We start from the raw sequence: 13,988 nt of genomic DNA, 5'->3' as shown, positions 1-13,988 counted from the left end.
AATGCTTTTTAATGAGGTACTATCATGTATATTGGTCCCAAGATGGCTGCCAACACTTCTTGAATGAAGTGCGGACAGCAAATTAGATCTCACGATGAGATGTGTGGTTAGGCTCCGCCCAGATATATCTGTGATTTTACTTTTGATTTTCTCAGGAACTACTGAACGGATTTACACCATTTAAGCAAAATGCACGACTCTGAACCAAGGTCTACCTTTCTGCCAAATTTGGTGTAATTCCGTTCAGCAGTTTGGGCTGTTGCTGCGTCAACAGGTCCCATGGGAAATTGCATGGGGAAAATGCCTTTTGGGAGCCCCCTTTTTCTCATCCCCCGCTTGACGAATCACCACGAAACTTTCAGGATAGGAGCGGACCGGAGCTGGCCAAAAGTTTGGAAAATTTTGCGAAGATTCGTCAACCGGCGCCAGACTTATTGGGAATAGAATGTTGCGGATTTCCTATGGAAAATAGGTCCTAACTATAACTACCAGTAGGTAATATATATATATATATATATATATATATATATATATATATATATATATATACATATATATTTATTACCTACTGGTAGTTATAGTTAGGACCTGTTTTCCATAGGAAATCCGCAACATTCTATTTGGAATAACTTTTGCACCTGTTGACTTTTGGCCAGTTCCGGTCCGCTCCTATCCTGAAAGTCTCGGGATGATTCGTGTAGCGGGGGCTGAGAAAAAAGGGGTGTCACTGCTGGTGGGGTGATGAGGGACACAAGTGGACTTCATCCCCCGAGCAGCAGTGCGCCAAGAGGCGCGTTTGCAGAGTGGTGTAAAAAGAGGGCATGGCCTCGGACCACCTCTCTGCAATCCAGCTGTGTGGAGCTTACTGGAGGTTCCTGGTGGGCTAGTTGGCACCCAGGGACCCTCAGTATTCAAGGGGACTTACTCCCCAACTAACAACGTGCCAGGGGGCATGTTTGCAGGTGGCAGAGAAAGGGGGCATGGCCTTTGTCCACCTCTCAGCAGTCCCACTGTGTGGGGCCTACTGGAGGTAAGAGGTAGACTAGTTGGCCCCTAAAGGACCCCCAGCAGTGTAGGGGACTTCAATCCCCATCCAAGAGCGCACCATGGAGAGAGTTGTGGGCAAAGGGGGCTTGGCCTGCTACGAGTACTTACTAATGCTGCTCTGTGGGGCTTACTGGAGGTAATTGGAGGGGTAGTTGGCCCCCAAGGATGTCCTTAGGGGCCAACTACCCCTCTTGTTACCTCTAGTAAGTCCCACAGTGGGATTGCTAAGGCCTCTTCGAGGTAGTTTTAATCCCCCTGCCCTGGTATATACTAGGGCCTTACAGAGGAGGTCATGCCAATCACAGGGGAACCCATAGTGTACCCTAGTGTATGTAGGCATTTTCACTGTATTCTAAGTGTCTTTTAGCATAGCACTGGCTCTGGGCCTGGTTAGTCAGAGTCAGTTACCACCAGTACCGGTCAGCAAAAAGTTGGGGGCACAGGATGACTTTGCAACAAGGCCTCTTTCTGCACCTCTATTGTTTTTTTCTGTATATCTCTTGCTTCTTTCTGCACCTTTCTTTGTCTTTCTGGACTTCTATTGCCTCTTTCTGCATTGCTCTTACTTATTTCTGCACCTTTCATCCTCTTTCTACACATGTCCTACCGCTGTAGGCATAGTTAGAAATTAGCATTTAAAAAACCTTTGAAATTCACTGAAAAATCATAGGTTCCAGGGACGTTATAGTTAGAAATTAGCATTTAAAAAACCTTTGAAATTCACTCAAAAAACCATAGGTTTCAGGGACGTTATAGTTAGAAATTAGCATTTCAAAAAATCTTTGAAATTCACTGAAAAACCATACGTTTCAGGGATTTTATAATTAGTTGGACATTTCACTCGTACAAAACCAGAGCAATTCGACCGTTTTAGGGGCATATCAACAAGGGCTTTATCTCTGCTTTTTTGGCTTTAAAAGCCAAAAAAGGAGAGATAAAACTAGCGCCCTATCAACAACAGGGTGCTAACATGCAAATTTGCATGTTAGCACCCTTTTACTCTACGCTTCCCCTTGCATCTCTAATGAGATGCAAAGGGGGCGTTCCAGAGTAAAATATTAGGAGAAATGTCGCTAAGCGACATTTCTCCTATTATCAAGAATGTCGCTAACCCTGTTAGAGACAAAAAAAGCAGCGCTAACCGCGGTTAACGCTGCTTTTTTACGTCTGGTATTTTTCTGACTTAGCCATGATATCCTATGGAAGGAGGATATCATGGCTAAGTTTGCCTGTCCCTATCAACAAGGTAACGTGAGATTATCGCTGGGTTTCCAGCGATAATCTCACGTTAGCCTGTTAGCGTGAGGATTTTTATCGCTATTGAGATAAGCATTGCTAATAGCACGCTATCTCAACGATAAAAATTCACGCTAGCCGGCGATAATTATCCTAGCGCTAAGTGCGCTTAGAGATAATTATCGCCGGTTGTTGTTGATATGCCCCATAGTTAGTTCAGCTAACTATAACTAGCAGCCCCACAATGCACTGCTGATGACGTCACATATTACATCATTCATAACATGGTCAGTGACATCACTGATGACATCACTGATTACATCACTGATGACATCTCAAATGACATCACTAATGACATCATAAATAGTGTTTTGCGACTCGCTATTAGGAAGGGGCGTTCCTTCCCTAATAGCGAGTCAAAAGCCATGAACCAATGTTTTGCAACCACAATTGCAGTCGCAAAATACTTGCAAATTACCACCGTCTTCAAGAGGGTGGTAATGTAGTTGCAAATGGGAAGGGGTCCCCAGGGGACCCCTCCCCTTTGTGACTAGCTCTGAAATATTTTTGAAGGGCAGGCAGTGGTCCAAGGGACCACTACCAGCCCTAAAAGAATGAAACGAAAACGTTTCATTTTTTTAAAAAATGCAGCCTATTTTCCTTTAAGGAAAACGGACTGCATTAAAAAAACTGCTTTATTGACAAGCAGTCTCAGACATGGAGGTCTGCTGAGCCCAGCAGGCCACCATCCCTGGGAGGGCCAGCCATTCCCAATGGGGGTTGCAAATTGTGAGTGGCTCTTTATTATTCATTATTATTATTTTGTGACCCCATTGGGAATTGCAATCAGTGTCCCTGACACTGTAGTACATTGTAAATTGCGCCTCGCAATTTGCGACTCACAATCGAGAGCAAAGTGTGAGGCACAATTCACAAGAGTTGTACATCTGACCCCTAATGCCTTTATTGTGAGGAGCTCATTAATTCCAATGGGCCGACCATCACTGTGTTAAACACTGGGGGAAAAAAATGGGGTTCAGTCTGGAAATTCCACTTCTTGAATGGTATTCTCCAATATTGTATAATCTCTACTATTTCTCTACCAATGGAAATCCACGGACTTCTGGTAATTGGAATTCAAATGGGTAGGGGAATGACTCCCAGGATTTTAATGGACCCTTTAGGTCTATGTAAAGTCAAAAGACTTAGGTTCTGTGAATATGGTTATTCTTTAGTAAATCCATGCCGTGTGGTTTTCATTATTCGCTTTGGTGTTGTGTTCACCTTTTATCACATGATGCATTGTAGGATTTGTATGCAGGCAGCATATTTTGAATTTGACATTCAGTTAAATTGGGAGCCAGTGTATGCATGATCATATTTCCACTTGGAAGACTGGAGCCTTGTTGTTATGTAGGGGCAGCAATGGTATGATTGAGGTGCTCCTACTGGAGTGGCATTTCTGAAGTCCAGATTGCAGACCATCAAGGTATAAGCTGCCATGTCCCTTAGTACCACATAATAGTATATATTTGTGAACTGAAGATCAACTACTATAAAACTTTGATGAGTTATAATGTTATCAAAATGTGTCTGATGAAGTATAGGATAGACAGGACAGAACATCTGCACATAACAAGCTGATATCAAGGAAGTACCTTTGAAATCCAGGGCAGCTGCATGGAGAATAACCAGTTATGCACACGGCAGAAGCATGTATTCTCAGATGCATGCAGTGGGATAAGAGTGAGCAAGTACACTTGTATATTACAATGGAGGTAGGGACTTAAAGTAACACCCATAGGAAATAATGTTAACTCTCCAAAATAATTTTAACATTAAAATGTATTTTGTTTAATGTTTAAACATTATATATAATTATCAAATAATAATATTGTATTATTTTAAAAATGTAGTTATAAACCTAATTTAAAAATAAAACTATTTTAAACTTTTAACTTTTTTTATGTAAAACTAATTTAAATTAGGAATAAACATAACTTTTACCAAAATAAATTAAATATTAAATACAATAAAAAAAATACAGTGGGTGAGAATTTTTTTGTTACATTATTCTTTGAGAAAAATTGTTTACAAATTAAAGAAGTCTATTTTCATTAATTATTTAATAATAATGTAATGAGATAATGCACTGTGACATTTTGTTTTACTAATTCCAGTTTATAATAAATATTTTAAGTTATTTTAATTTCTTTTATAGAATAATAACAAACATCTGTGCTTTCCAATAGGAAGAACTTTCCACGGTGGTGGAGATCTCCCCCTACATGTAGACAGCTACTAGTAGTAACTTCACACTCTTAAATCCAGCTGTAGGAGGTTCCACCAGGTGGTGGTAAGCCTACACTTAGGAGGAGATTACGATGTTGGGTGGACCACCTCGTAAACAGGAACGACCGACCTCCGGTCGGCGGTCCTGCCTGTGTCATTAGGAAGCGACCTAACACTGTTCGGTTGCATTCTGACATTTCCCCATGGAAGCATGCATTACGGTCATAAACCCGCTGCAATACATGCTCCTATGGGGAAATGGGAGGTGCTGTTCATCCCTGCACCCGGTAGCAGGCACCTCAAGCTGCCACGGGGTGCAGAGATCAATAGGGGGGGCACCGTAGGTGCCCCCTCAGCCCCGAACCAGAGGCCTCACACAAAAGGGGGCCCTGCTGGGGGCCCCCAAACACTCTTTCTGATATGGTTTCCATGTCGGACAGGTCGGCATGTAAACCATGCTGGAAACCATGCATCGTGATCCCAAGGGCAGAAAGGCCTGCCCTTTTGGATTACCAGCCGGTTCCAACTGTCGGAAGCCAGCCGGAATGACAGGACGGTTTCAATTCCGACCGGCTGATACATAATCAGCCTGTCAGAACTGAAACCAACAATGGGGGTCGGAAAACTTACGACCAAAGGCCGGAGGTTTTCCGACCTCCATTGTAATAGGCCCCATAGGTGTAGACCTAAACTTGAAAATGGTAAACAGCAAAAACATATAGATTTACACCTAGATGCAGTAGTAGATTTTCACAGAATAAATCTACATGTGTACATTTACCTTTGTGAATCAGGCCCATGCTGTCTCCTGCCCAAGGGAAGTCCTTTGGTCCAAGCTCAATCCATGGAGAAAAGAAGCGCCCATGGCAGAGTACTCTTAATATTAACTAATATTTTTGTCACCACTTGTTAGGGAATGGAATGGTTACATCTGTCTTGAGAAGTAGAAGTACCTCTGTTTTGAGTGGTAAAAGCAAAGACTAGTATGCTCAAATCGTTCAACAAAGCATGGTTTACCCACCAGTGAATAATGATCCAAAACTCCACTTTCCTCATGTCAAAATGGTCAGAAAGAACTTTGTTATCACAAACTGGAGAAAATCAGATAAACTTGTGAGTCAGCACTTCAGTTCAGATTCTCAATAGGATAAAAACTAGGAGTTTTACAAACAAGCCATTCAGCAAATCATTAAACAAAGTGTAGTTTCTCTTATCAAAGAATCTACAATAACAATACATTTGACAGCTACCTCCTTTTAATAACACCTCCGTTTTCCACCGAGTATTGCATGTCTGAAAATACAACTTCTCCAATATGCTGATGATGCCATCATCTTTGAATATACTCAGATTGCCCTCCAGCCCTCACTTACTCCTTTGGAGTCCTACAGCAAGCTAAATGACATTCAAATAAACAGCGCTAAAAGTAAGATCATAGTACTAATCAGGAAAATCCATACCAAAGGGGCTTGGTATTTGTCTAATAGGAAAATCCATCAAATACATGGGTGTCTGTTTCAATGAATGAGGCAGTTATTCTGCCCACCTATCTTCTCAGAGGAACGCTCGTGCAGCATTGAGTTTGACTTTTTTCAAGCTGTTACAAAAAATGAATGGCCCCAACTTGTCTGCTGTATGTACCATCACCAATAGTAGGCTAATGCCAACTTTGATACACAGAGCCTTTACATTCAGAGGTTACCTGGAGTCATGGCTGGATCTAGTTCAATGCAAACACAAGGAGATGATGAACAGAGTGCTGAAACTTTTCAGAGACACAGCCCCGGTCACATATCTGTGTTGAATCCATCATCGTTCTTTAGCTCACTTCGCCACCCCAGTTCAGACCCAGCCATATGCAAGCCAATCTTGACCCTGTTCCTCATTGGGGAACAGTCCAGCCCGAACTGCCAAACTAGGTCTTCCCTGGACCGGAAACAAGCATCCTGGGACCGGTTTTGGGGTAACACTCCTCATCAGCCAGGATAGCTTGAATCCAGTGACAAAGTGAGCAAGGGACCCACCTCTGGGCATACCTTGCTAACTTAGGACGAACAAAGCAAACACAAGGAGCTGATGGACAGTGCTCTGAAACTTTTCAGGCACTCACCTACAGTCACAGATCTGGGTTGAATCCATCATCGTTCTTTAGCTCACTTCGCCACCCACTTCAGGATATAGTTCAAAACAAATGCTACAGCTCAGTATTTGCCCTTCCAAACTCTGCTCTGGCTGCGTGCTTGCAACTGGAAATTAATCTACAGGGCAAAACTTGATTCTAAAATCTCGCTTTCTGGTATTCGGTTTAAAAGTAAAGAACGCAATTAATGGCTCCCTGAAACACCCAATATGGCAAATCCTTACAGATGAAAAACTAGGCTGGCACACATAAATATTTGATAACCTCAATTGATTCTTGGAAGGCTAAATATCTCCAGGAATCCTCCATTCCTCCTAAAGCACTAAGTAGAATATTCCTAAAGCAGTCAAAATTAATTTCAAGAGATCTTGACATTAAAGCTGTAAATAGGCTTAACTTTATTAACTTGACACCTCTTCTTTATAATGAAGGAGAATTTCAAGCTTTCTGGACTATCCGCTGAATTGCCACAGAACAAAATAATTCATATGGTTAATCATCGGAGCGGGTCTGCAGACTCTGAGGGTCAGTAGCGGAGTCTCTATTGCACATAATCTGTATCTATGAAACATTATTGGTGGAGAGACCCTTCTGGCTAAGTCTAGTCTTTTTTCAGCTACATATAAGATCATGTCTGGAAGCAATCTCTGCCTGTTTATCCCTGCAATCATTGCCGCTTGCAGCTCGTGCCATGAAATGTATACAATATGCAGTTAAGACTCTGAAGGAACCTTCAGATTAAAAATCAACCTATTTGATGTCTAGTTGCACAGATTTGACCAACTTGATGAAAAGAATTAGATGCAAGTAAACCACCACCAGACCTGACCATATTCGATGATCTATTCTTCCACCTATATGCTGAAATCAAATCTAGTATTATAGCTCATGCGACAATCTGGACTAGTTAAGGTCTCGGCCATCTCTGATGTGAATAGATGTAGAACTAAAGTGGATGGAACTGTAGATAATGCCATGTCTTCTTTACTGAAACTAAATATCAGATTGGTATTCAAATTCCTACTGTCCAGTGTTTTTTAAGGTACGTCATTTAAATGTACACAGCTTAACTGTTGTAGAAACATGACATTATAAATGTGCTGTGCTATGATGCTCTGTTATGCAGCTCTGTTTTGCTCGAATTAAGTAAGATATCTCTCTTAGCTCTAACCCAGTTTTATAGATCTTTGTTTCAGATCAGTGGGTGAATTGCCATTTTACACGCAGAATGTTTTAATTAGTGCCGTTATTTTATTTAATTGGTTGTCCCTAATCCCTTTTCAGGTCGAGCCTAGCGTTGTAGTGCATGCGCTGCCCACTTTGCGAGGCATACAGTATTCAGTATGGCCTCGAAGCTATGTGGAAGCTCCGCCCACTCTCCGCCCACCTTTTTCATTGGCTTTTGTCTTAAATGCCGTCTTTCGATTGGATTGAAGCTTGTTAGTCCCTCCTCATGACGGCCATGTTATCATTTGTATCCTTCCATGGCTACTGGCCCCTTTACTTCCAACTAACCCTGGGCGTAGTTCGCAAAGTAGCGCTACGCGTAGCTACGCAAAGTGCACTTCGCACTACGCGAGCTACACGTAGCACTTTGCGAACTGCGTAGTACCCTGTTCGCACTGTGCAAGATGCCGTTTTCAATGATTGCACACTGCGGACACGCATACGGCACTGTGCAATCATTCAAAACGGATCTTGCACAGTGCGAGCTGTAGTTTTCTGCCGCTCAAGTAGATTTTTACTCTAGCGGCAGCTTTCTCAACGCGGACTGGTAGTTTCTCATCGCGAGCGGTCGTGAGCATACGCGACCACTCACAATGTGAAACATGACCTCCCCGCATTGAGAATCTCGCCGGGAGGTTTATTTTCCATGCTCGCGATCGGCAACTTGACGTTGCTGATCGCGAACGAGGAAAAAGTCTCGATGGGATGTAATTTTGCTTGCTCGCGGCCGCCAACTTGACGTTGAGGACCGCGAGCAAGCAAAAAATGACCGCTGCACTACGCAACGCTATGCTACGTGTGTTTGCACTGTGCTACGTGCAAATCGCGTAGTGCGAAGTAGCGCAAACTTCACAAACTAAGCTAGCGTAGCGTAGCGCTTTGCCCAGGCTTACTTCCAACACTATTTTCTTCCCCTGCCCCCCCTCCCCCTCCCACAGTCAGTGACTTCTCGGACCCCCCCTGCCCTCCCGTTTGCCCCTTCTTTCCCATCCACACTTCCATTTCCAATGCAATAGGTCTCGCGTAAATGTGAGTCCTATTGCATTGCCAATGCTTGTTTTCCCTCCATACGCCTTTCCCGGCTCTCCTTGTCATTTCCACCCCACTGTACATTTTTCTAGCCCCTTCAATCACTCCCTACAGCCCTCCATCTCCTCCGTACTCTGATCACCCCTCGCGCCTATTTCTGCTGTTTTCCCGCCTCCTTACTAGGCTTTCTGAAGTTTTTATTGCCTTCCTTCGCTTCCCACTCCTGCCTTTGAGCCCTCTCTCACTGCTCGGCTGTCTCTTTCCTTCGGTCTCTACTTTATCATGTGATTTTCCTCCAGACTGCCGCCCCCTCGCTGCTCACCTCATGTGTTAATTATAGACTAGTGTAAAACTCGTCCCAGAATCCTGCACTCCCGCCGGACCCCCACCCCCGTTACATCCATCTTGTTCCTTTGGCAATAGGCATATCATTCTGTGTTCGTTATAGAAATAGCCTGCTTACTAGGTGAGCTTTGTGGTCCGCACTTGTCTCTTAGAAATAAGAAACGGGAGGCCAATATTTGAATGAGCGCCGATCCCGATTTGCCGTATTATAGAAGTGAATCATTAAAGAATGGTGCCAGTGAGTGAGTGCTAATGGCTCTTATTCATAAAGGTGCTCGCTGAGGCTTGTGCCTGGTGCTTCCTTTGGCATGCAGGCCAGCTCTCTCCCATCACCAAAAACGATAGCTGCAGAAAGAAGCCAAGAATCGAATGATCAAAGTGATGCATCTCCCCTCCTCGACCCCAGAGGGTCCCGTTCATTTAGTTGGAAGTAAACAATCAAATGGGCTCGAAGTCTAATCTCTACCCTCACCACCAGACACTACCCATGAGTTGGTGATAGAAGAATCAAGGGACAGTTCTCCTCTCTCGTGTGAATAGCACTACTCCCCTTTGGGCCCCTTCTAGGCGCATGCCCAATCCGCTGCCACCCGTCCCATCAGTCAGGAGAGTTGTGGGGACACACCCTGACACCAGCAGGAGTCGAGCTCTTGCCTTCAGTAACAATACCGCACTGTAGCTCTGAGAGTCCGCGCCACCTCCTTCCGCTGACATCAGGAAGTGACTAGGGTGGAGGCACGTGAGCGAAAGAGCTACGCAGAAAGTGTGCTCCTTCCACCCGAACCTGTGCAAAGCCTATACGATTTCGCTCTCAATCTCCAGGAATTTGGGCACCGTCTTCCTCTTTCTCGGGCTTTAATTTTTCAGCCACATGACCACACACAATACTGCACAATTTAGTGAACATTTCTTCAAAATCCAAATTAACATTTTTGTGTGTCTCCATTCGAATGTTCATTGGTGCTTTGTAAACCAGATTGCATGTGTTTATTAATATCTGCCTGTATAGATTAAATATTTGCTAGGAAACTGATTTTGATAGAATAGATTTGGGTAGTTAAGATTTAACCTCAATCAGTGGGGTCCTCGTGCAGCATATCTCCTTCACGTGTCACTTTCCTTTTATTAAGCAGTTTTCGGTTTATTATTGGCTACAACACAACCTTTGCAATTAACCTTGGAGTGATCTTGAATTCTATGTCAGGACCGGAGGCGAGGATTATGCTCTATCTTTCTTTAATTTCAGTAGCAGCACTTCAAAGTACACAAAAAAAAACAGAATTGAAACTTTCCGTTACGTTAGCTAGGAAATTTTTCATTCTGACTTAGGTATTCGGACAGTGTTGCTGCCCATGGACCCACGGGTTCACTGTATGTATTGGGATACGGATATAACAATGAAAGTATAATGGAGACTGTAATAATCCAAGTGACACAGAGCATCAAAGTATAACTGTCACTTTATTCAAAGTCATCCACTCTCTGGCGAGCAGGTTGTCAACATTCTAAGGTGAGCTCCGGAAGCTACCAAGGTAAGAGGGAAGGTGGGGGTGGACGGAAGGTACCAAGGTGAGAGAAAAGGAAAGAATACAACAGAGACCATACATTTTTGCGGTAAATATAAGTTTAATAAAACATGTTGTTAACTTGTAGGAGGATCTGGATAGTCAGTGACAGTCAGTTGACCCTCATTCCAAAAAAGCAAAACATCCATGTAGAAAATCTGCCTTTTCTGCATGGTCACACAGGATTTGACACCTTTCTGGATCTTTGAAGGCCATGACTTACTTGGCCCTGCTCAGGCAGTGCCTGAGACAATGCCATTTATGTATGTGTTATTTATCAAAACTGATAAATAAGAGGCATTGTCATTTACAATGCCAATAGCTTAAACTCTCGCAAATGCGAGATTTATTGCATTGCAAATGCTTGCTGTAATCGTTTTTAATATCTGTGCAATAAACTTACTAACTTAAACCTCAGCAGGAAGTATTTCTCCAACTCACAGAGTCTCCCCCACACACGAACAAAGCAAGAATAGCTGCGAATGCCTGGAACTCTGGGGCACGTTACACATACTCCATACCCACATCATTTCAGGACATAACTTTTTTCCTAATTCATGATGTCTTATTACTCATGTTGTTATATCTCTCTCACATGTATTAACCTTTGATATCATTTTTCTTTATCAGAATACACTATACCACTAGATAAGAAGGTCCACTATCGGTTCCAGGTTTGCTCCTTCTCACACAAATCTTTTTATTCGGCTCGAAGAGAGGGGATAGGCCTGAAGTGGTATGCTATATTGAGCTTATTGAAGGCAAGGTAAAGACAGCATTTGATGATATGGAAGAACACAGAGCGAGATCTGTCAATATACCAAGAAAAACCATATCAAGAATTTCTTTAATGTAAAATTGAGTTTTGAATACAATTATAATACAAATTGTAATTTGCCATCATACACAATGAACCAATCACTTGTACCACCACTGACAAAGAAACCCAGCCGATCACGGAACATGTGAACGTTCAGCTGTGCACCGAAGACAAAAACCACCATAAAAGGCACAATCGCTTACAGACTGCCAGGACCCTGAACTGGCCTCAACGATGCCATCTCTGAATTCATCACCCCTCTCGCCAATGAATCTGAACACTACATCTTGCTCAGAGCCCTCAACTTCCACTTGGACGACCCCACCAACACTAACTCTACTGACCTACAGGAAAGACTAGACAACATTGGCTATAACCAGCTGGTCACAGAATGCAAGCACAAAGCAGGACACACGCTGGACCCCATCCTCACATCAAGCAACAGAATCATTTGCAGTCACACCACAGAATTCACCTCATCTGACCACTCCATTGTACACTTTACCCTCGCTTGATCACCCCACACTACTCCCAACCACCATAACACTCCCCTTCGCTGCTGGACCAGGGTCACTGAGCACCAATGGGTCGACACCCTCAGCATCACACAGCTCAACATCACCACCAACTTGAACCAAGCAGTAGAAAACTTCAATGCCTGGTTCACCAGTGCCACCGACCAAGTTGCCCCCACCAGAATAGCCAAAAGGCACAGATCTACTAAATGAGTTAGCTGGTGCACCCCAGAACTCAGCACGTAGAAGTGCAGATGCAAAGAACTGAAAAGAATATGGTGCAATAGCAGGAACCACAATGACCGAGCCACTTTCAAGTCTGCCTTCAACAACTACCACGCAAGCTCAAAGTTACAAAAAAAGAGCCCCCGATGCACCGATAGAGACCAGTGCCGACCAAAGCAAGAAACTCTTCAGCATTGTTATAGAATCCACCTGCCCATCAGCCACTAAAATCTCAACCCCCTCCTTACAGGAACTCTGCTATGCCCTCACCGATCACTTCCACAACAAGATAGCAAATATCTACAAAAACTTCGATCCCCAAGCGACCAACCTCCTCAGCACCACAACGACCACTACCGCCAACCACCCGCTCACCACATGGGAACAACTCAGCACACCGAAAGCAACTACTCTAATGAACTCCATCGACTCAGGAGCTCCCACCGACCCATGCCCCCAATGACTTTTTTTTTAAATCAGAAGAGATGAGATCAGCCACCAACTTAACACCATCCTTAATGCATTCACTGCCACAGCCGCATTTCAGGATGCTTGGAAACATGCACGGGTGAGACCCCGTCTCAAGAAACCCTCTGCAGACCCCAGCGAGCTCCAGAACTACCATCCTATGTCACTGCCTCCTTTTCCCTCCAAAGTCCTGGAGATGGCCATCAACCTCCAAGTCATCAAACACCTGGAAAGAAACAACCTGCTGGACCCTTCCCAATCAGGATTCAGAGCCAATCATAGCCAGAGACAGCCCTGATCGCCACAACAGATGACATCTGCAGCCTACTCAACAGAGGAGAGACAGCCACCCTGATCCTGCTCGAGCTCTCCGCAGCCTTCAACACCGTCTGCCACCATACACTCATTTATCGACTGCACCAGATCATATTCACAGACAATGTGCTCAAATGGATGGCATCCTTTCTCACGGGGCGCACCCAGAGAACCCGTCTCCCTCCCTTCACCTCTCAACCCAAGCACACCATCTGTGGCATCCCTCAAGGCTCATCACTCAGTTCAACCCTCTTCAACATCCACATGACACCACTTGCAGACTTCGTCATATCCCATAGCATCAACATCATCTCATACGCTGATGTTACCCAGCTCATCCTCTAACTCTCAGCAGACCCTACCTCATCGAAGACCAACTTCCACAACTGTATGAAGAACGTCGCAGCCTGGATAAAGAATGACTGCCTTAAGCTCAACATGGACAAAACCAAAGTTCTGATCTTCAGCAGACATACCACCCTCTGGAATGACGTCTGGTAGCTACCAGAACTCGGTCCCACCTTGCTCCCGCAACCTCAGCATCATCCTGGACAGTGAACCCCCCAAGAATCGACAGGCCAACATTGTCTTCTCAGCCTACTTACACACTCTTCACATACTCTGCAGTCTTCAAGTGACTCCCCATCAGCACCAGGAAAACGGGGATGCAGGCCCTCATCACCAGCCGGCTGGACTACCGCAGTGCACTCCACACAGTCACTACCACCAAACTCATGAAAAGACTCCACATGTTTCAGATCATA

Source organism: Triturus cristatus, chromosome 2_2, assembly GCF_964204655.1.
Source record: "Triturus cristatus chromosome 2_2, aTriCri1.1, whole genome shotgun sequence".
Classification (NCBI taxonomy): domain Eukaryota; kingdom Metazoa; phylum Chordata; class Amphibia; order Caudata; family Salamandridae; genus Triturus; species Triturus cristatus.
This window is presented reverse-complemented; position numbering follows the sequence as displayed.